Raw genomic sequence first — 11,569 nt, 5'->3', positions numbered from 1 at the left:
GGACCGTGCAGCACTGTTGTATTTACTACTGAAAACACCTGCCTGTCATGGACCCACGCACTTCCAACCCGTGTTGTTCAAGGGTCACCTGTACTGCGAAATGGCTTAGGTATCGCTTAGAGGTGCATCTTATGAAGCGGCAAGTTGCGTTTCTCTCTCCCAGCCGTCAGTGAGCTCTCCTGCACACACAGAGGCCTTGGTTTGGGGGCGGTGTATGTGGTGTGTGTGTGCGTGTGATGTTTGTGTACATATAGAAGTCAAGCGAAGGGCTGGCTTCCACGTGGGCACGTGTGCAGTGCAGGCCAGCGTGGGTTGGGGGAACGATCCACACATGAAATTAACCCAGAACTGGGGTTTGGACGCAGAGGCCACCATGAGGATGTTGGTTTTGAAAATAATTATAGATTGACGGGAGGTTGCCGAACAAGAGTGTACAGGGGGGTCCCTTTACCCAGTCCCCTGCAGTGGTTACATCTTAGGTATCTGCAGTGCAATATCAAAACCAGGAAGCAGGCATGGGTACAATCCACAGAGTTTATTTAGACTTTCGCAGTTTTACGTGCACTCCTTTGTGTGTGTGCATGTGTAGTTCTATCACACGTGTAGATTTGTGTAGCTTCATAAGGTCCTAAAGCCACAATCAAGATGCCAAGTACCATCAGCCCCGGGATCCCTCCAGCTACCCCTCTGTAGGCACACGCACCCTCCTCCCCTACCCCATCCCTATGACCATAAGAATTTAAGCCCCTTGCGAATTGGCAGAAATCTTGGGAAGGATGTTGTATTTTTCCACAAGACGGGCATGGGAGGCTCATGCTTATCTTATCTAGACATTAAGGGTCGTGTCGGCTACTATACCATAGCCCTAGAACTATGCTGATGTGACAAAACGCCGCTGACTTCAGTCCTAAAGAGCTCCTACTCCAAAGTCCTCTCATTCCCAAAGTCTGTGTGTGGACGGCCTCTGACAAAGGGGGTGGGGATGGCGTCTGAGAGCTAAACGTTGTGAGCTGGGTCCTCGAGTGCCAGGGGCGTCCGTGGAGAGTGGGAAGAAAACCTCGTGGGGGCCGGAAGCATCGGGTCCCTGTGTTACCAGATTTGTTTCCTCTGCAGCCCCGGAACCATACTCAGTGTCCTGTGACAGTGATCGCTTCCATGAAGCATCCCAAAGTGCCTCTATTATGGATAAAGGATACATTTTAAAATCTAGAACAAAGGCGGCAAAGCCATTTGCCTTTAGGGACCAGGCCCATCGGTGACTCTGGCGGCTGGAGATGGGCAGGTGTCCTCTCCCGAGGGAGACAGTGCTCCCAGCACCGCTCAACCGCGGCCACAAAGAGGCAGATGCCGCGCGTCTTATTTTTCTAGACGAGCCAGGGCCTGAGCGTGCAACTAAATTCCTCTGAGTGTTAAACAGTGGCAACTGATTAAAAGAAGTTTTAAATCCTCTTGTCAGCCAAACAAAATGGATGCAGGAACCAGATTGGCCCAAAGCGAAATGGGATATTTTCCCGTTGGTTCCCATTACTTAGTCACAGGAGGAGGGGTCGGGTGGCTGGCGCCATGCATCATTCTGAGAGTAGTTGTAAGCGCTTTAGGAACTTACGAAGTCATTGTTTTCCTCAGAAGAGAGCTCTGGAAGTGATAAAAATTCAACTTTGTAGAGTGCTGTCAGGCTCGCCACATCCATGTTGGTTCAGGCGTCCTCGATTTACCTCCCGGTACGACGGTACATGGATGTTTGTCTGAGGTCACAGGGCCTGGGAGTCCAGGCACGGCCTGAGCATCTGAACCGCAGGTGTGCACGAAATCAGGGTGGACTGGGGGCACCCCAGGGCTCTTGCTAGAGCCCCCAAGTGCATGACAGTTGCTGCAACGGGGCTAACCAGAGAAAGAGTGACTTCTTCCAACTTGGGAGGGGAAGCTGGTGATGTTGGACCTATTGCTGTTTCTTGAGGGACTTTCACATGCGTTTAGACTATATTTACTTTAGACTGTGTTCAGAAGCTAACCCCCATCCCTCCCCATCACTCCCCAGTTTTTCTCACCACCATCAAAGACAGCTCTCACCGTCCTCCCCAATGCACACACACACACACACACACACACGCGCTTGCTCCCTGCATGTTTTTTCACTTTCCTGTCTCTTCACTAGTCCAACTCTGAAGCATCCATCAAGACTCCTTCAAATCTGCCTTTTTCTGTGTCTGCCTGGGCCACACAGGCCCCCTCTGAGCGCTCCCTCCTTCTTCCCCGTTCTCAGGGCTCCCAGGAGGTGGAGAAGGGCAGGCTCGGTTCCTGCAGGGCTGTGTGGATGGTCCGAGGTCAGGAGTTGGACTCTATTTGGGTTCCATAGGAAGCCACTGGAAGGGTTTGCCCCTGGGAGTGACTCAACCCAATTTATATTTTAGAAAGTTCTCTCCTTTCCTTATCTCTCATCTCGCACCTCCTTGCACCCTCAGGTGCCTAGATTCATGCTTTCGACTTCATAATGGTAACTGTGATTTTTGCTGATGGGAAGGTCTGCTGCGTTTCCACTGACTTGGCAGGAGAAAGATGCTAAAGGTGTCATTCTGGTGAGGGTGACGGGTGAATGGCTAGGTGGCGGGAGGCAAGCCACCCCTGGCGTCTGGACTTCTCAGGGAGCGGAAATTATTTCTTACGGCCAGAAAGGTCATCAACATGACCAGGTCATCCCCATGTCTCTCCCTTGAAAGACACGTCCGTTATTACAGCCGAGACATTTTTCTCATCAGATTACTGTCCGTGAGGATGCTCATTTGGGACCTGTTTAGTCTTGATTGTTCTAAACAGCCTGGGCTGGAGAGTAAGGAAATCAGTCTTCGGTTGGTCGAGCTTGGACACTTGATCTAGAAGGAGACCGAGATGATCTTTCCGGATTGCAACCCTTTGCCCTGGCCTGCGTGCCCGCCTGGTCCAGCTCCTGCCAGCGGCCTCTGGGCCGTCACACCACCTCCCTCTCTGCCCCACTGTTTCTGTGCTGCAGCCTCCCTGGCCTCAGCTTTCCTTTTAAATGCCAAAGGCATGCCCATTTTGGGGGGTCTCCTCCCTCAGACACAGAAATGGCAACTCCTTCTCAACGAAAGTGTACTTTCTCCAGTGTAACTGCTGTCTAGAATATTCCTCCACAGCACACGATTTCTGTCATTGTCATGTGTTTTATTAGCTCTTTCATCTGAATTCTTGTTTATGAGTTTGCCTGTTTATTGTTTGTTTCCCCTTAGGATGTGGCTCCGGGAGAGCAGGGCTGCCTTGGTCCCCACTGTCCCACAGAGCAGTGAACAGCACCTGGCATTCATCTGCTGAGTGAACTTGCAGAGTCCAAATGTCAATGTCCTTTTTTTTAAAAAAAAAAACTTTGTAAATCTATTAGTTTTTTTTTTTTTAAAAAGTTTGAAATATAGGACTTCCCTGGTGGCACAGTGGTTAAGAATCCACCTGCCAATGCAGGAGACACGGGTTCGAGCCCTGGTCCGGGAAGATCCCACATGCCGCAGAGCAACGAAGCCCGTGCGCCACAACTACTGAGCCTGTGCTCTAGAGCCCATGAGCCACAACTACTGAGCCCTCGTGCCTCAACTACTGAAGCCCGCGTGCCTAGAGCTCGTGCTCTGCAACGAGAGAAGCCACCACAACGAGAAGCCCGTGCACCGCCACGAAGACCCAACACAGCCAAAAATAACTAAATAACTAACTAAATAAATAATTTTAAAAATTGAAGTATGGTTGATATAATGAACTTTTAAGTCTTGAGTTCCTGCAGTGGATGGAGCGAAGGCACTGCTGGTGGTCTTGACCTTGACAACGGCAGACACAGCATTCGTAACTCCCCAAACTCAGTCTTCTCATTAACCCTGTGCAAGCGTTGAGCTCTTGCAAACGAACTCTCCAAGACGTGGTGCCTTCCAGAGAATGGAGGCGCAGGGCTCCGGAGTGGACGTGTACCAACACCCCTTATCCTACTGCTTGCTTTGGCACCATATGCCCGCTTGCTTTCTGAGAATTTCCTCTGGCTTCTTTCCAGCAACCTGTCAGGAAGTTATAGACTAAGCACCCTTCAGCAGTTAGACTAGACTTCAGTTGTTTTTTGAAAGATGAATTTACAGGTAATTTCCCAATTACCAGCAGTCGTCACATGAACTGAGACAAAAGACCGCTGAATCTTTGCTTTGGTACAGACCAGCCCTCACTCCAGCAGGAACCGGTTGTTGTGTCTTAGTGATGAATGCAGGGGATCAGTAGCTTGAAAACCAATTAGCTTTCTGCTTCTTTGCTAATGAGGGGCCAGTGCCGGGCAGAGTTTGGCTGCTTGAGAATGGAGTTCAAACAGGGCCAGCCGTGGAAGTCAAGCTAGCAGAACTGATGAAAGAACACACTTCAAGGACGTCTGTGTTCTTAGCAATATCAAAATGTTCATCTTCATTTGATGGAACACTTCTGAGTCTGAACTGTCAGTATAGACGTTAAGGATGTAATAGCTATTGACGCCTATTCTAGATAATAATGCCTAAAGATATCACTGGGGCATTTTTTATGGGAGTTTTACTCTGCAAGTGGAAGTTTTTCTGCATCGTTGCTATCTGCAAAAATGTCAGACTTATACACGCTAATATTTGTAAGGGGGCATTGGTATTATTTTTTCCTGCAGTTGTTTGTGTGGCATTGTGCTTTGTTAATGAGTGCGTTGTGTCATGGGTTGATGTCACAGGGCGATCGATGGCACAGGGGGACGGGGGGGTCACCTTGAGGCTGTTGCTTGGGCTCAGGGTCTGATTTGCCGCCATGAAGGTCTAGGAATTTGATTCTGTCGGGACTCCACAGTGGACTCGGAAGGCACTGGCATATCAATCGGTGCCAATTTCTTAATTTACGACAAAACACGACTTTTCTAGAAAGATAGACCCCAACTCTACCATCCAGGCTTCCTCATTCCTTGCAGCTACTGTGATGAGAGAGAACTGTGGTTGGTGGAAAGACAGACTGGGGCAGAGTCCCAGCTCCACTAGTGACCTCCAGCAAGACCCGACCTTTCTGAGCCTCAGTTTCCTCATTTGTAAGCTAGCCACCCTGCCTCCTACTCACAGGGCAGCTGGGAAGATTAAAGGAAAATATGTATGTAAACTTCTGGGTCTAAAAAGAAGCACTGAATGATTTAAATGAGACAGGCAAATGCAGTGGTTAATCATATAGACTTCAGAGTCAATGAGTGGATTCCTCTTACAGCTGTCATCCCCTGAAATACGCTGCCTCTTTTTTCTGAGATTCAGTCTTCTCATCTACTAAATGGGATCAGAATGTTATCTACTGCATAGGCCTGTTGTTGCATTGAGTGAGATACTGAATGGTGATCATGGTGCCTGGACATAGCAAGGGCTCCAGTGAATGGAACCCACCACTGTCCCTAGGAATCTTAGTAGTTTGGCTGGTGGAAACCATAGCAGCTATTGTGGCACCACCAGCAACCAAAGCAAAACAAGCCAGGAGGAGGTGAAGATCGCTTGATGAGCACAAAATCGAATGAAGAGGTGGACGGTCACGGGCAGAGCTTCTCTGCCCTGACATTTATTGGTGTTCCAGGCTGGGAGACTCTCTGTTGTAGGCTGTCCTGTGCGCTCCCTGGTGCTGAGCTGCATCTCTGGCTTCTACCCCCAGATGCAGTAGCACCACCCAGTTGTGACAACCAAAGATGCCTCTGGACACTGACCCACGTCCGCAGGGAGAGGGCAGAATCACCCCGCTTGAGGAGCTCTAGTCTAAGGGACAACTTCACCCAGACCAAGGAGAAGCCCATGGTCCTCCATAACTTGCTCCATTGCCCGCACCGCTACAGAGGCCTCCCTGCCCGATATTGTGCTTTGATCCTCCCTTTTCTCATCTATGCTATCTTTTGTCTGTTTGATGGCAAACATCGAACGACTGCTATGAACCAAGTACCTGGGGGATAACCTACGGGGGAGCAAGTCTCAGCCTCTCCCTCGGGGACACTCCCTCACACAGACCTTCCACCTTGAGCCCTTCCGTCCGCACACTGCCGCTCATGTGGTCTGGTGCCTTGACCCCAGGTTTCTGAAGCTCCCCGCACACAGCCTGGAGCCTCCCTTGGCCCCTCGGAGACAAACCTTCTCTGCATAGAATTACCTCTTTGGAGAGCTCATCTTTTTCCTTGTGCGGTTGCCCGCGATATTTACTAGCATTATGATCTTGGGGATGAGAATTAACCTCGCCGGACCGCAGGTTCCTGTGCAAAATGAGGGCAACGACAGGTTCCCCAGGTGGTGCCTGCACGCAGGTGAACCGAGATTCCCGGGCCTCTTATCTCCTCTCTCTCTTTTCTAATGATAACTTCATTCTCAACTGTACCTCGCCCGGCCTCTTGATATTTACCACAAAGTGGTTTTTGAGGACAGAGCTTAACTTAACGTGTCAAAGCTTCAGTTTTTTTTTTTTTCTATTATTCCAGTGCCTGTATTGGTCTGCATTACTATCCAATTTCAAATGTTCCTTACCAGTGGCACTCAGTGGTTTGTAAATCTCTATATCATGGCCAGAACAGTTTGCCCCACCGTAATTTGGGCTAATCTCTGAGAAGGCCTGGCTGAATGAGTAAAAGTACAAATAATTTTCCAATTAAAAAAAAAAAGAGGTACTTTATTACTTTCAAACCAAGCAAGAAATGGGCTAGAAAACTATGACTGAAGAAAATTCTTTAGGGAAATATTAAGTAAACATTAAGAATGACTGGGAACTTCATTTCGTAAGTCTCTATTGCTTATTGGTTTTATGAGCCTATGCAATACCCGCCAGGAGATAAGTGCATATATAATCCCTGCTTTGCTTGATGTGTTGGGTAACAGCTTGAGCTCTTAAGTAGCTTCAGCAGTCACCAGAAGTCCTGTTGGCGCTGTTAATTTGCTTAGCAAAGGCTTTCTTTAAAGATCTTAGAAGGTAAACTTTAACCTGGCCTCTGCAAGGATTACTATTAGACGTACAGAATTGATGAGGTTTACTTAGCTCATTTCCATTTTTGCTGCACTTACCAGGGCAACGGTTCCATATTTCTGAGATACATAATGTTCATGTCATGACACTGTTTTTATAGCTGCTTCACGTAATTTAATTTGGGGCACCCAATTTAATCATGTGTGTCCTGTTTTACCTATTGATTTTTCAAAGGGAAGTAAATAATTTTAAAAGGAAATTTTCATTCCTGTTCACCCGCACTAGCTCCCTATCTCTGTCTAAGAAGTTGAATCATTGCCATGAGGTCTCCTGGAAAGCTTGCAGAACTGGACATCAACAGAACTGGGCCAGATTTGGGTTTTGTCTCTAATGCACTATGCTCATTTCTTCAATATGCAGTGTCAGTATTTTGGAATAATCTTCAATTTTCCTACCTCTCAGCATTGTGAAGATTGAATTTGGGAAAGAAGGAAAGCAGAAAGGTTTCATACAAAAATCTGTCCACAGGGTCTCTCACATCTGCAAAATGAAAATGGATGGGTTGGCATATCAGAATTCTAAAAAGATCTTTAAGAGAGAGTGTGCAGGAAGGGAGCCGTGGAGGAAAGCAGAAATGTCACAAGGGACATTTCACAAAACACATTGTGCTTTAGAGATAAGGTCAAGTTTCAGGCAGGAGAGGCAGCGCCTGCTACGGAGGATGGGGGCGGTCAGCCCAGTGATATTTGGTCTCTAGTTTATGCCATGACTTAGGGCCAGACAGGCAAGATTAGGAGAAAGGTGGGCCATCACAGTTACCAAGGAAGTTTGTATAGTATTGATACAAGGGAAAAGAGAACGGCCCAGCCACATTATTCATAATAGCCCCTGAATGGAAACAACCCAAATGTCCATCAGCAGAGGTATGGATCAACAAAACGTGGCATAAACACACAATGGAATACTATTCAGCCACGAAAAGGAATGAAGTACTGATACATGCTTGAAAATATGATGCTAAGTGAAAGAAGCTCCAAAAGGCTACATCTCGTATGATTCCATTTATAGGAAATTTACAGAATAGGCAAATCAGTAGAGATGGAAAGTGGATTGGTGGTTGCCAAGGGGTTAGGAGGTGGGAGTGGGGAGTAGTGAGTGGTTTCTTTTTGGGGTGATGGAATGTTTTAAAAGTGATTGGGGCGATGGTTGCACAATTCTGTGAATATATTAAAAACCACTGAATTGTATACTTTTAAAGAATGAATTATTTTAGGGTGTGTGAATTGTATGTTACAGGGGGAGAGAGAGAGACAGAGAGAGAGAGGGAGAGAATTAGGAGGTTATGATCATAAAAACTTGAAGTAGGATTTTTAAAAATCATTATTTCTGTTAATAAAAGTTATGCCTCCAGGTGCTGAGTTGCTGGAAAGAGTTTGGGTTTTGGAGTTCGGAGACCTGCCTCTAGGCCTCGGGCAAGTCTCTTAAACTTTCAGGGCCTTAATTTCCTCATCTAAGCCTCAGGGAGTTAGATAAAATGATCCACGTGTTCCTTTCCGGCTCTAAATACCCTGTGATTTCCAAGATTCTCTTCCTGTCTTCTTTCTTGCCAAGCATCGCCCCAGAAAATTCGACCCGACATCTTGCCAGCACTGACATGAAGAGAGCTTATGGTGTTAAATAACTTTGGATGTTTTACATATTGGATTTCCTTTGAACGGGGCGTCCTTAAAGCAGAAAGTTCCTAATTCTTCTCAAATCGTCCCATACGATTCTAAAAATACTTAGAAACGCCATGCATGGATCATGGGAATTGTGACCCTTGACCTACATTTATGTAACCTTCTGGTTACACAGTCAGGCAAGGTGAGGTTAGAAAAAGGAATGTCTTTTGTCTTGAGTCCGGTACCTGCCCATGGGGCCAACTTATCACCTTATTTTCTTTCTTGATTCCTGTTTCTCTCTCCTGACCTTATTCAAAGCGACTTGAAAACATTAAGTACAGCTCTCGATTTGGTTAAACTGATGGCTGTAAGTGAAAAAACAAGACTGTCAACTTGGAGCTGTAGATAAGGCCGTTTTCCGGGGACGTGAGGACACCAGGCTTTACCTGAAACTGACATCTGAAAGTCAAAGGTGGAGGGGGCTGGTGGGGAGGAAGGAAAGAAAGGCAAAGGAGTTATGTTACAGTTGGTAAAGGTTAGAAATGAATCACAAGATCAGGGTAGGAAACCAAGTAATAAAATAAGTGCATAATAGTGGGTTGCCAGGCAGACAGTGGGCTAATACTAAAGTGACAATTGATACAGCTGGGGGGCTCAGCAAGGGAAGAGTGGGCGAGATGGAAAAACAAAGGAAGAAATCATAAAAGCCAACACAGAGGGGAAGAGCAGTCTGTCACTTTGTCTTAGGAGAAATTAAGAAGCCAGACAAATTATAAGTGTACTTCCCTGGGAAACATGATCAGACAATCTGAGATTGGCACTCCTGGCGGGGTGGTGAGCGGCACGATGGGGTCCTGTGGGTTGACCTCTCTGACTCGGCATGGGGACAGTCGGGACTTGACAAAGTTTGCAGGTGTCAGTGAGGTGCAGGAGTGGCAGCAGGGTGATGTTTGGGGGTTTTGCTGGATCTCCTTGATTCTTCTGTTCAGAAAGGGAATAGCAGACAAAGGTAAAGACATGTAACGTTACTGGGGGCCCGTGTATCCATCCGTGGGCTGCCATGCATTCCGCCCTTTGATTTTCCCCGTGACCCTGTGCAGTTAGAACTATTCTTATCCCACTGTTCCAGACGAGGACACTGGGGCAGCTTGCTCAGTCACACACAGCAAGCACCCTGTGACTCTAACCTCCCTGACGTCTGTGTCCCTCCCCGGGCGTCCTTCTGGAGCCACGGCATAAACGGTTAAACGTACCTCTCCCAGGCAGGGCTGGAAGGAAGGGTTTTCAGGGAACCACCTAGACTTGGATGACATGGATTTCACTTGTCCTGTCACCATAAAGGCAATGGACGGGGCCATTCTGAACATTTGATCTCCTTTGCAGTCGGTTGTCTTTTTCTTCTCTCCATTGGCAGTGGCTTCACCAGGCTCTCAGAATAACACCTTGCCAAGAGTGTGCCTCAGTGTGTCTGGGGAACAAGCTGCACAGAAACCCCCTACACTCAGACACCGACCTGCCCAACCAGCCTGCGGAGCTGGCCACGGCCTGCGGTCCAGGCAGGCCTCAGGTGTACGGGGCAGCTCAGCTCAGCGTCCAGACGAGAGTGGGGTCTTGGAAGGATGGGGTCCTCCCCCATCTCTCTCCAGCCCACACAGAGTCAGGCAACCACTCTCAGCCACAGTGGACCTCTGCAGACTAAGAAGGGATTCAGTCTCGTTCTAGAAGGTTCTCTCCAGTTCTCAAATGTTATGACCAAATGAAGAAAGAAAGGCTGACTTTGAAATCAATGCCTCGACAGGGCAAGGCAGAGAGAGTTTCTAGTGGACGGCCCAGGCCTAGCTAATGTTTCGTGAAGGTAGTAGAAGGCATCATTTGTTTTCAGAGTGTAATTTTATTGTATCTTAATGCAACGAAGGTAAGATAAATTCCCTATTATTTTATAATAACCCTATCATTTTTATAATACCATACTATTATAATAACCATTTCACTGCAAGTGATGAATATGTAATTGCATTTCTTAAATATTAGTATATTATAATTTACCACCACAAACTTTGCTCTTTTTTCCCCTTAAATTTTTATATTTTCACTATTGAAAAACTTTAAAATATTTTCTGAAATCCCTCATTCAGGCTTATACTGCAGACTTTCTGCTACAAACCTTCTGCCGTCATCTCTCTTTTCAGATGGTAAACTGCTCTGAAAGGCTTAATGAATAAATGAATAAATTAATAATGACCAGAGAAAGGTCCCGGTAAAGCAGTGCGTGTTTGGGGTGCTTGGCTGACATTTAGTGAACGGTGACGATCTTATGATAAAAGATGAACTTAAGCCCCTCCCCCCCACCCCAACTCTCCTTCCTGACTCCTAAGAGTTTTCACTGGCGTGGTTATGTAAATGTGCAGAGTATGAGGGAAATTATTGCCTAATGTCAAAAACAAATGAATCACCAGTATAAAGGGCGATTCTGCATCACGCTTTTATGTCTACAGTGACTCTTGATGGTGCTGCGTTTTCAAAGAGATGGAGTTTGGAACATGTTTGCATGCCTGACGGAGGACACTGCGTTCCTCCCGTTAGCCGTGGGGATGCAGGATGCTTATTCCTCGCCCACTGCCCTGCACCACGATCTCAGGTGTGCAGAGATTCCCGACAGGGCCCCTGGGTGTCGGGACAGGACAGGTGTGCGGGCCCGTCCGGCACTTGGCAGGATGTGGCGCGTCCCTGGTCCCCATGCACTAAATGCCAGTCATGCTTCCCTCTTTTTTGTGACAACCCCATAAGCTCCACACATTTCCAGAGGCAGCCCGGTGGCCAGGGGTGGTGAGGGTCCTGCCCCTGGTGGAGAATGTGTTTGAGACAGTGAAGTTCTGCTAAGCTCTCGTAGATGCTGTGTGCACAGGCACCTAAATGCTCATCTGCGTCTCCTCTATTGAACACGTGGC

This window comes from Balaenoptera musculus, chromosome 15 (assembly GCF_009873245.2).
Source record: "Balaenoptera musculus isolate JJ_BM4_2016_0621 chromosome 15, mBalMus1.pri.v3, whole genome shotgun sequence".
In the NCBI taxonomy this organism is placed as follows: Eukaryota; Metazoa; Chordata; class Mammalia; order Artiodactyla; family Balaenopteridae; genus Balaenoptera; species Balaenoptera musculus.
The sequence above is the reverse complement of the archived record's forward strand: the minus strand, read 5'-3'. Positions refer to the sequence as shown.